The sequence below is a fragment of the Phascolarctos cinereus genome, unplaced genomic scaffold, assembly GCF_003287225.1.
Source record: "Phascolarctos cinereus isolate Bilbo 61053 unplaced genomic scaffold, phaCin_HiC Scaffold_726;HRSCAF=1367, whole genome shotgun sequence".
Taxonomy (NCBI): Eukaryota; Metazoa; Chordata; class Mammalia; order Diprotodontia; family Phascolarctidae; genus Phascolarctos; species Phascolarctos cinereus.
This window is the reverse complement of record NW_027556098.1, coordinates 254,509,759-254,522,521: the sequence shown is the minus strand read 5'-3', so window position 1 is coordinate 254,522,521 and position 12,763 is coordinate 254,509,759. Positions and strand designations below refer to the sequence as shown.

At 38.9% G+C, this 12,763-nt stretch overlaps 1 pseudogene; it reads right to left on the bottom strand.

The window, feature by feature from the left end:
• Positions 1 to 11,355: 11,355 nt before the first annotated feature.
• On the bottom strand, positions 11,356 to 11,883 carry LOC110215620 (large ribosomal subunit protein uL23 pseudogene; annotated as a pseudogene).
• Between the last annotated feature and the right edge of the window lie 880 nt (positions 11,884 to 12,763).

Sequence of the window (12,763 nt, the reverse complement as noted above, 5' to 3'; positions counted from 1 at the left end):
AATGAACTGTTCAAGCAGAGCCTGGACAATCATTTGGGTATGTCATCATGGAGATTTCTTTCATTTATGGTCTTTACTGGATGGTTGCCAAGAACCATTCCAATTTTAAGTGATTTTGAGAAGTTAAATTAGTATATCTTTTAATGTTTTCATCTCTAGACCTGCTATCCTGCGATTCAAAAGAAAATTAGGTTCAGATCCTTTATCTGATACTGATTGAACAAGAATAATGTATCTGAATCTCAGTTTCCTCATCTGTAAAATGTTTAGTAAGTTATGAAGAGCAAATGAGAATTATACAAAGTATTTTAAAAACCTTAGAGTGCTATATAAATGACATCTGTAATTGGTTAGACTCTGGTTTAAGGTAGTAGTTACTAATTTTTCTACCTTCTGAAAGGTAAAACCTAGAAAGTAGATTCAGAATTCATCAGCTTCTCTTTCAACATATCTCCAGCAAATGTCTTGAGATTTGAAGTATCTATCGCAATTATGCTTTTGTGCCATTTTTGTTGATAACATAAACTTCCCCCCCTCCAGATGGCCTGGCTGTCTTAGTATATATGTCACTTAAAATACATGCATCTGTTACTTCTATTGATAACTATATTCCTCCTTCCCAATCCTAGATTTCATGATTTCTTGACACAAATGTACAGTGCTGTCTTTCTGCCCTTTCTGAAATTTTTGAACTATCAGTCTAAGTATTTTCATAATCTTTGTGTAAAAAAATTTTTTATGCCAACTATATGTAAGCTACTGTGTCAAGGAACACTAAATGAAGTGCATGTCCTAAAGGAGCTTATAATCAAATAGGCAAATGCTGCGCATACTTAAATACAAAACAGTGAAGCATGCTACAAAAGGGAAAAGCAATGCTTTAGAAGTCCTCCCCACTCCATGTCTCCAGCAGTTAAAATATACAATTTGTTGGGGATATTGTAGAGGGGAATTCTTGTCAAGATCTGTTTTGGAATAGATAACCTTTGGTCTTTTACAACAAACTCTGTCTCTGCTCTTGAAGCCTTTCCTAATATGCCTTGCTCATCTTGTACCCTTTCTGAAGTAATCCTTTGAATTCTCATAGCTCTTTGTACCTTTCTGATGCTCTGATTTGTATTGGATTTGATAGAATCGCAAGATTTTAGAGTGGAAAAGGCTTTGGCAACTATGTAGTCTAACCCATATCTGAAAGAAATCCCCACTATATCACACCTGACAAGTTGGCCACCCAGGTCTTCTGTTTGAAGACCTACGATTACAATACTAACTATAGCAGTCTGTTACGCTTTTGGACTGCTCTAATTGTTTGGATATGTTTCCAGAAATCAACTCTAAATTTGCCTCTTTGTAACTTCCCAGTTCTCCTGGTTCTGCCTTCAGGAGCTAGACAGAACAACCTTTTATACTTAACAGCCCTTTGTAGCTAGCATATCTTTTCTTGACTTTTCCTTAAAATGAAAGAACTCCGATCCTAGATTTGTTTGGAAGACTTCTGGGAGGTTTTTGCTATACTTCTTTCTGCTGTTCCACCACCTTGGCTCTGCCCCTCTTCTGTAGTTATTTTGAATGGATTTTCCCTTTATCTCTTGCTGCTGGGTAGTGTTGGTTATTTGTAGGAGTTCTAATGATGTATGGGGTTTCATCCTATATCTTGCAATTTTGCTGAAGTTATTGTTTCAATTAATTTTTGTGTTGACTCCTGAGAATTTTCTAAGTACACTATCCTATCACCTGCAGAAGATGATTTGTTTCCTTTTTGCTTATGCTTATTCCCTTATTTTCTTTTTCTTATTTTATTGCAATAGCTAGCACTTCTAGCACCATGTTAAATATTAGTGGTGATAATGGACATCCTCACTTTACTGCTGATCTTACTGGAATGGCCTCTAACTTTTCTCTATTACATGTAATGTTTACTTTTGGATTTAAATCTATACCATTTATTACATTCAGGAACAGTCAGTTTATTCCTATGATTTTTAGAAGTTTTAATAGAAAGACTCATGTACTTCTATAATTAAGAACTGAGAATAAAACTTGGTGGCAGCTAAATGACACAGTGCATAGAGTGCCAGGCCAGAGTCAGGATCTTCCTGAGTTCAAATCTGGCCTCAGACGCTTTCTAGCTATGTGACCCAGGGCAAGTCACTGAACCCTGTTTGCCTCAGTTTCCTCATCTGTAAAATGAGCTAGAGAAGGAAATGGCAAATCATTCCAGTATGTTTGCCAGGAAAACCCCACAAGGGGTTACAAAGAGTTCAGTCACGACTGAAATTAGGTAATTTGTATAGATGAATAGAAGTAAAAATGATCTTTAAAACAGAAGTGCTCTAAGTTCGCAGGAATAACTTAAATTTTTGGCATACAGCCAGTGTAGACATGACTAATATAATTTCTAATGAAAATAGCTAATGATGCATTCAGGGCTGAATTCTTAAGACAGCTTGGGCAAAACTGGTTTGTTTATTAGTGAAACATCATGACTGCAACTCAGGTCTAATAGAGTAATTTTTCCAGTGTCACTAAAGGTGGTGCCTGCAACTGAAATCACGGTGTACTACAACATTTTAGATGATATCTTCCAATTAGATCTGGGCAAAACAGAGAAGTTTTGCTGCCATCTTTTTGGGAGGACCTTGAATAGCTTCCAATTAATGGAATGGGACTTTTTCAGCTGTTCTTTTGGAACTTCCCTCAAGAAGCAAATTTTAAAAACTAGTGGAAAAGCCTTATTCAACATATGAAATGAGTTGCAATTTAGAAAACATACTCCACTTGTGGTAAGTATGATAAGCAGGGCATGCTCCTAGCTAAATCCACCAACTCTCTTCTCCTTTCTATACAACTTCACCAGAAGGAGAAATGTGTGTAAGCAGGGAAGTCATTCAAAAAAATAAATCCAAAAGCCAGAAATTTGAATAAAAAACAAGCAGGATCATTTGTGGATCTAATGAACAAATACTAAAAACAAACAAACAAAAAAAACACCCCCCCTCCCAATTCCTGTTGCTACAATACCACAGCAAAAGAGCAAACCAGCAGGAAGATACCCGTGGCAATTGATGCTGGATTCTCAAATAATGTATAAACTCATATTAATTTTTTAAAAACTTTAAAAGGATAAGTAATGTTTCTAGAAGATTAAAATGCTGTGGTAATAAACTTGTAAACTGTTGTTTGTCCTTCATTTTTGAAGAGGACTAATGATATCATAAGTGATGACTTGAGGGTGATTTGGATTTGAATGAGGCAGAGTTGCACAAAGTTGGCAGCCTCAATCTCTTTTCCAGAATCATTGAGCCCAGTGGCAGGACAACAGTCAAAATGACTAGCATTGGCCCAGATTTCAGTGGATGACTTTGGCATCTTCTATTTCTTACCAAACTCTAAGTGCTCCATGGTAGCTGGCTTTCACAGCCACTGGCATAAATTGTTCTCATCCACCCATTCTGCCAGGAGAAGTATTCACATGCTTGGGATAGACACTCTTCCTAACTCACCAATGGATTTAAGGACCATTTTAATTGACCTCAACCTGGGTTAGCCCATCTGCTCGTGCTTCAGCTTCTTGGAGCCATAGGTGAGAGTTGAGTGCCAGATGGACACCAAAGGTGGGTGAGCAGCCCTGAAAAGGGTTTGGCAAGCCCTCCAACCAGAGATGCTAGTCTTCCTTGAACACCCCATAAACTACTGAGACGCTGAACTATTAAACTAGAGATTTGCCTTAGTTCAGAAAACTACTGTGTGTCAAGATGGTGCTACTGATGACTACAAAAAGGAAAATTGAGGTAGAAGAATAAAGGCTATTATGAAGATATAACTAGCCCCCCACCCCCAACTCAAATCAGCTAAATACACAAGGAGATCATCATCATGGTCCAATATCTGAAATACTGATCAATGACATTCGATCTATAAATAAATAGAGATGCTAGCAAACATGAAAGGAGTTCAATTAGAAAACTATACAACACTCAAAAGATAGTTGATAAAAAACATTTTCCTGAATTTAAAAATGATCTCAGTATAGATATTGAGAGGATATGGTTCCATTTTGGAGAAATTCTCAAAGATCCCTTGATATGCAGTTCATCACCTGTAGCATCCCAATAGTGGGATTTTGCAAGCTACCAAAAAGAAAAAAGAACAGTTAATGATGCAGCGGATAAGAATGTCTTTGTGCTTCCTACTCACAGTGTGGAAAAAAGCAGGGCTAGGAGAAATTTAGACAAGCTGAGAGAAGTAGAGCTATTAGAAACAAAATGCCCCGTGAGAATGACTTTTTGAATGCTGGGGAATGTTTCATTGTTTGAAGAACCTAAAACAGTATGTCCACAGGTCCAATAGACATAAAGCAATGGTGCTCTGAGAAGAAATGAGAAAGACATGTTATGAAAGAGCAAGATTAATAACACAAGTCAAATTATGAGAACAACAAGGTATAAAAATAATTTGCCCAAATTTTTCAGGTCAAAGTCAACAAGCATTTATTAAGCACCTACTATGTGCCAGGTACTGTGCTAATCACTTCGGATGCAAAGAAAAGCAAAAACAATCCTTGGCCCCAAAGAGCTCAGAATCCACTGGAGGAGGTCGCTATCATTGCAGCCACACCGATTAGCTGTTCTTCAAACCTCATATTCCAGTTCCAATCTACTTGCCTTTGCAAAGGTTATCCTTTCTGGAATGCATTCCTCGCTTACCTCCATCATTTAAAATCTTTAGCTTCCTTCAAGGCTTAATTCAGGTGCCACCTCCTTTAGGAAGCCTGATTGTTAACAGTGTCTTCCTACTCAAAATATCTTCTACTCACCTATCTTTGTTCATATTATATCCTTCAGTAGCATGTAAGCTTTTTAAGGACATGAATTGTTTAGTTTTTGTTTTTGTGTACCTAGTACCTAGCACAATGCATTCACACAGTAGGTGCTTAATCCATAATTGATTGATTAGGCTCATAAGATCAGAGATTTAGAGCTATAAAAAAATAACACTTTAGAATTAAAGAATTAAAAACAAACATTCCCTTTGGGGGATGACTGAATATATTGTGATACATGAATGTCATAAAATAGTAATAAAATATAAGAAAGGGTGAATATGAAGACTTCAGGGAAGAATGGGATGCCATATGAATTGAAGTGATGAAGTAAGCAGAATCAGGGAAACAATATACAACACTCCAGCACTGTAAGTGGAAAGAACAAAAAGAATCCCAACAGCTCCATGTACTCATAATGACCAAATCTGTCTCCAGACAGGGAATGAAGAAATGCACCTTCCTCCTTTCTTTGCAGAAGTGGGGAGACTACGGCTCTTGAACACTACATATACCATCAGACTTGGTGTTGATTAGCTTTGCTGAATTTTTTTAGAAATCATCTTTCTTTTTACTTCATGTTACAAAGAATGGAAGATTGCGTGAGTTCATGAGGAATTTATTTGGAAATTAAGGTGAATTAAAGATAAAAGATACAAACAATAGTTTAAAATTTTTAAATAGTAATATAAAATAATTAAAAGTTGTCTTAAATATGACATTAAACATATAGGTGAATACATATATACATATTTGTATACATACATATGTATGTGTATGTATGTTGCTAGTCTTACCTTTAGATTAGGTATAAGAGGAAACTTCCTTCTCTTCCCCCATAATCTCCCTTTTCACAAAGAAAGATAATTAAGCAAAATCAGTGGATGACAGTATATGCAGCACTATTCACTAGCAAGAGTTACATTTGCTTTCATAAATCATTTGTAAAAACTGAACACCTAGTGGGTGCTGAAAACCCATTTAGCAAATGTAAAGACAAATCCTAAATATCATAGTCTTAGACCATAATGGAAAAAAACATTAAAAAATACTTGCCCACGTGGAACTTTTAAAATATTCCGTAAAACAATGCCTGGACAAGGAGGGAAATCCCCAAGACAATAATAGATAATTAAAAAAAGAAAGCAGATATAATTATACCATAAAAATTTGTGAGATGCTGCCAAAAGTAGTATTTAGGGAGAATTTTATTACATTAAATGTCTCTTTTATTCTGAAAGAAAAAAAGAGAAGCATAACAAGTTGTCTCTATGGCAACAACGGGGTGGGGGAGGAGAGAGAGAGAGAGAGAGAGAGAGAGAGAGAGAGAGAGAGAGAGAGAGAGAGAGAGAGAGAGAGAGAGAGCGCGCTTTGGTTGTGAAGTCGGAGAATCTCAGTTTAAACCTTAGCCATGCCAGATGAGGGTTAGGGATGCAGCGCCCCTTTGATCTGGAAAATCCATGTAAAATATTTGGCCCTCCCTTCATACTAGAGAAGAAGTATGATATTTTTCTGTTTCTTTTATGGGGTGTTATAGTACCTTATTATACAATTTGGGTTGATATTATATAATACTATACATATATTTTTTACATTTCTGAGTTCCTAAACTTTTCCTGTGTCATCTGCTGGCCTTTGCATGTTTCTGCTGTTTCTGCAAAACTGTCCCCAAATTCCCATTTAATTTCTTACACTGGCCTGCAATACATTGAAACCGTGATGGGGAAAGTTGCGATGTGGAAGGGATAACTGTAGTTGGCTTCCTTTGTAATCCTATGTATTATATGCATTTAAAAATATTATATTGCAAAGGAGTCCATAGGCTTCACCAGAATATGCAAGAGATATATGACAACCCAAAAAAAGATTAAAAACTCCTAACCTAGAAGATCTCTATGACAATCTCTAAGGTAGTAGCTTTCTATGATACTATGAGGAACTGTTTTAAAAGCTGAAGTAGAGATTTTATGTTACTAATTTGTTTTCTGAGAAAAATACAGTTTTTATCCTCCCAACCAGTCAATTAACTGTCTGTTATATGCCACAAATTGTGGTGGGCACTGGGGATAGAAAGATGAAAATGAAATACTTCTTGCATGCAATCTGCTCATATTCTACTGGGGGAAACAGCATGTAAACAAAAATGTATATGTACATACACACAAATGTGTATATATTATATATATATACTGTATATATGTATGAACATACATTTTATACATACACATATATGTATGCACATATATATACACAGACACACACATATATATATACACACACACATTTAATACTTGGTCTCCTTATCTCACTTAAGCTACAAGTATAAAGGCTACTCAGGCCTGGTCCTACTCTGGTAGGGATGGTAGCTTTGACCTACACTGTTTCTGACCTGATCAATTTGCACCTCTTTTATTTATTTGTTTATTTTTTGCTTTTTTTGGTGAGGCAATCAGGGTTAAGTGACTTGCCCAGGGTAACACAGCTGGTAAGTATAAACAATTTGCCCTTCTTTAGGCAACCCAGTGGCCCCCTTCTCCCAGAGGGCTCACCAAATTAATGTTGAACTTAGTGCATACACACGATTGGCTTAGCCCAGCTGTAGCTCAGAACTTCCAAGCTCAAGAAATGCACCAGCCTCAGTCTCCTCTGCATCAGGAAAAACAGGTGTGCACCACCATGCCTAGCTCACAAAATAAAGTATAGTGAGGTCAAGGGGTGATTCAGTTCCTGACTTTGTTGATGTACTCACAGAAAATAAAGGGCAGATAAAAGAAACCACGCATTAGTATGCTAAAGAAGTGTCTGTACTCTGTCATCCCTTTACAAAGTAAGAAAGAGTTCTGTGTTTGAATTGGAAGGGCAGCTGGCCCATTTTCTAGAAGATTGGTTGGCTATGTGGTCAGAGGCCTTTAAAAAGCTAAAGCTGACATCCCCTAGAGATAGTTTGACAGCTCAGAAGAGTTCCAGGCACAGGTAAACACCCAACAGAGAGCAGACACAGAAGGGAGCAGCATTCCCGGCAGTAAGCGGCTTAAAGATGTGTGATCTCTGATTGCGGATTCAAGAGAGAGCTAGCCCTGACAATCGGGAATCCAGCTGTGAAGAAGAGCAAATTCAGGGAACCCAGTGGAGTAACGGTTTTGGCAGAGGCACCCCATCTGAAGGAGGGGGAGCGCTATGAGCACTCCCCCACGAAAGAAACAACGGCAGCTCCACCTTGGCCATGTGTGTTCCTTACATGTGTGCCTCTCTGTGCACCGAGTTTTGTGCCCACTTTTCCCACTGACAAAATATTTGTAGTATGCACACCGCACCTCCTCACCCGGTTTGTGGGAGGAATATTTGGTAGCTCTTGTTATTATGATGCCAGCTGAGTGATTGCTTTTGCTCTGAACTAATTGTTTACCAGCTGACACTGGTGCATCTCCACATCTCAGTTCTTGCTTGGATTTAGACTCAGGTGCTGTCATTGGGATGTATCTGGTTCAATACTGTAAAACTCCAACGTGGCCAAAAACAGCTTGAAGACATGAAAAAAAGATGTTGATGCCAAGAAGAAACCCCCTAGTTCTTAATGCCAATTCTAATAATGTCTTCTGGATGCTTTGATCATAACTTCATAAGGATAACCTTTCCTATCTGAGCCATATACTTCTACTCTCCTCTTGTTTTTCATGATTTTCTTCACTCTGAGATACACTGTGCTGCCTCTGAGCTAAAATGGGACCATAACACAAAAATCATCCTTTTCTCCTCCTTTCGGACTCCTCTAACCCTAATACCTGAATTCGGGATACTGAGACTTCAATCATGATGCTTTGATGAGGAAATACTACTTTTGATTAGTGGCTTTCTTCTTGCCTCTTTAGCTATGGAATTCTAGTAATTGTCCTATAGTTTAGAAGTACAGATCCATAGGGTACTCTTGAATCTGTGAGAATAGGGATACCCTTGGACACCCAATCTTCAAAATTGTAAGTGTTGAGTTGGGGAGATAAGTCCAGAGGGTGTGTTACAAAAGTCATCAGGGAGACACTAATAATGGGAAATCAGGAAAGGCCTCATGTAGAAAGTGGCATTGGAGCTGAGTGTGGAAAATTGCTAACGATTCTAAGGGGCAGCTAGGTGGTACATTGGATAGAATACTGGACCTGGAATCAGGAAGATCTGAGTTCAAACCTGGCCTTAGACACTTAGTAGCTACGTGACCCTGGGCAAGTCATCTATTTGCCTCACTTCCTCATCTGTAAAATGGGGACACCCTGGAGAAGGATATGGCAAACCACTCCAGTATCTTTGCCAAGAAACCACATAGACAAAGTCCATGGGGTCACATAGAGTCAGACATGACTGAAAGACCGAGCAACAAGGATTCTAAAGAGCAGAAGTGAGTAAGAATTGCTCTTTATGCACAGGGACAATGTGTACAAAGCTATGGAAATGAGAGATAGAATGTCATGGATGAAGAAAAGCAAATAGGCCAGTCAGGCTGGAATATCAAGTGTGAAGGGGAATAAGGTATACGCCTAGAAAGGCAGGCCATAGCCAAGTTATGCTGAGCTTTAACTACCAAAGAGAGGAGTTTGTATTTTATACTATTGGCAATAGGTAACCATTTGAACTATTGGAGCAGAAGAATAAAATAATCACTGTGCTTTAGGAATATTACTTTGTAAACTGTATTAAGAATGGATTGCAGAAGGGAGAGAACTGAAGAACAGTTAGGCGGTTATTAAATAAACAGTGCAGGTGAGAGGGGATGAAGGCTTGAATTAGGGTAACGGCTATGTAAGTGGAGAGAAGGGGGTAGATACAAGATATGTGGAGGTACAAGCAACAATACTTGGCAACTGATTCTATATGAGGAGTAAAGGAAAATGAAATATTGAGGATGTCTTTTTGGATGTCAACTTGGGTGACTAGAAGGGTGGTGGTTCCCTTAATATTGCATAGCCCAAGGGTGGCCATGGGCCCCGTGATTCTGGCAGTGTGGCTCATGAGTGTGTCCTCTGACATGGCACTTGCATCCCCCTTCTCTGGGCTAGCTCACTCATCTCAACCTGCACTCACACTGGAAAGTCTGGGTTGTTTTCTTGCAGTGGTGCCGGCCACAGTCACCGCTCTGTTATAATTCAACTCTCAGAGTCCCAAGGATAATGCTAGATTCTGTTGTGGTTTTTGGTTTTGTAGCAGCCATTTATTGTTTGTTTGTTATTTTTTAAGGCAGTTGGGGTTAAGTGACTTGCCCAGGGTCACACAGCTAGTAAGTGTCAAGTGTTTGGTCTGAGGTCGGATTTGAACTCAGGTCCTCCTGACTTCAGGGCCGGTGCTCTATCCACTGCGCCACCTAGCTGCCCCTATCTAGCAGCCATTTATTAAGTATTTATTGTGTACCGGGCACTGTGCCATGAACTGGAAATGCAAATACAAGCAGAAAGAAATTTAGTCCCTGCCCTCAAGGAGCTTACATTCTAATGGAGCAAGACAGCCCATAAAAGGAAGCTGAAAAGGGAGAAAGTACCTGAGGGGGCATGTTAGAGGAGTCCAGCATGCATGCAGCCTGATGAGAAATGGGGAGATAGCTGGCTTGAGCACTTTTTGGGAGAAGCCATCCAAGGAGAGGGAGGATCCTCAGGGGCAGAGGGTATCATGAATTTCAGGACTGAAATGATTTTCTAAGTGATCTTCCAGGATAAAGAGATTTCTGGGTTATGGTGGAGAAGTTGGGGTTGTGGCCCGGTGAGAAATAGAGATAAACTCTTTCTACTCACCACTCTAGCATCTGAATCTCAACTGATGTGCTTCTTTTATACAAAGCCATCAAATTGACTCAAATGCAAAACATTTACTAAAAGAGAAAGCAAAAATAATCATAACAACCTTTATGAAAAAAGCAGCAAATAATAAAAATATAGCTCTCATTCTCCACTACCAGCTTTTCTTTTCTAGCAGCTGCAGAGTCTTTTCACTTTCTGTCTTCTTCTGACTTTTGTGGCTCAAGGCAGGATCAGCTTAGGTTTAGTGACTAATCTATACCTTATGATGAGAAACACAAAAAACATCTTTCTGTAAGGTAAACAGCCCCTATATACTTGTCCTATAATCCCCAGATTTTTTTTGATAGATTTTTCTTGGTGAGTTTGTCCTTCAAAATTTTGAAATGAGCTAATGAATCACAGTATCATAGCCAGATTTACCTAAATCAGGAAAAGGAAGGGGGAAAAGGGGAAGTGCCTTCCAATAAAGACCAGATGACCACTTTTGGGATAGAATGTATAGGGGATAGTTGTTTCAGGGACTGGATGATTGCTGATCCCTACCAACCATGAATTCTGTGATTCTGAACCTCCTTGCACCCATCTTCAGTTGATCAATCAATCAAAATTAATTAGGTGCCAAGCACTCTACTAGGTGCTGGTGATCCAAATACAAAATAATCAAACAATTCTTATCCACAATGAGCTTGTATTCCAATGGAGAAGAAAAGAAGTCCATTATATATATATGTGTTTGTGTGTGTGTGTATTTTTTTTTTTTTTTTTTACTGGAAAACTTTTTATTGTAGGTGGACTGGGACAGCTGGACACAGTTTAGATGATTCCAATTTTGTTGGCAGCATCTAAAGCATCATAGTCTGGAGCAAGTCGGACATAGGCCTTCTTCTCTCCATCAGGCCGGATCAGTGTGTTGACCTCAGCCACATCAATGTCATAGAGCTTCTTGACAGCCTACTTGATCTGATGCTTGTTGGCCTTGACATCCACAATGAAGACCAGCATGTTGTTGTCCTCAGTCTTCTTCAGAGCAGACTAAGTGGTCAAGGGAAACTTAATGATGGCATAGTGGTCAAGCTTGTTCCTCCGAGGGGCACTTTTCCTCGGGTGTTTGGGCTGCCGTCAAAGTCTTAGTGTCTTGGGTCACTGGAAAGTGGGAGACGTTCGGATCTTCTTCTTTTTGTGGCTGTGAACACCCTTCAGCACTGCCTTCTTGGCTTTTAAGGCCTTGGACTTAGCCTCTGTCTTGCGGGGGACAACCACTTCCTCCTTCGCCTTCAGCACCATCTTGGGGGAAAGGGCTGTGTGTATTTCTATATAAAATATACACATACATATATACATATACACATACTGTATGGTTCATACTGGGAAAAGCCCCAAAATATAGTGATAAGTGAAAAGCCATAAAAACTTAAACTCTGTGAAAGGTGGAAGCCCAGATATGGCTACCTGTTTACAATGACTATTTAGCTACAAAATTATATTTGTGTTACTGAGTCAAAACTTAAGGTACTACGACATATGAGAGTCACAAGAAGAATATTGTTACCCATATGTGACTAATACATGATCTATACACAAACGTATATTTGGGCATAACATTGATTTAATTCCCAAGCTCATTACTAAGCACAAAACCAAAAATATTCACCAATCAGCACTGATGCACTCTCTAATTCCTCCTGCCTTTGTCTGTTTTCTACAATTACCATGGGGATTTGGGGGTTCTTCAGTGGGGGATCCACAGAACTGCTGCCCCAGACCAAAGATTGCGCCTGTTTGTAAGTATTCATAATGACTGATTAAACTACTACCGATAATCTATCTAGAGCTCCATGGCCTCTTCCTTTGGTATAAAAAGAACACCCTATGGTTATGGGGGAGGTACAGGATTCCCCAGCCAGAGGAATTTCAGACCTCACACATGCATATCTCATAAAGTTATTAAATACACACATATACAAATACATTTATGCACGTACACAAAGTAGTTAAATATGAGGTAGTTTGGGAGGGAGAGCATTAGCAGATGAATGGATGAAGCTTTATTAATACAAAGAACATGAGTTGGAAAGTACAACATCCTTGCTTTCAAGGAGCTCCCATGCTAATGGGGGAGACAACATATATGAAAGGTTTCAATTGTACGTCAGACGTAAAGGTC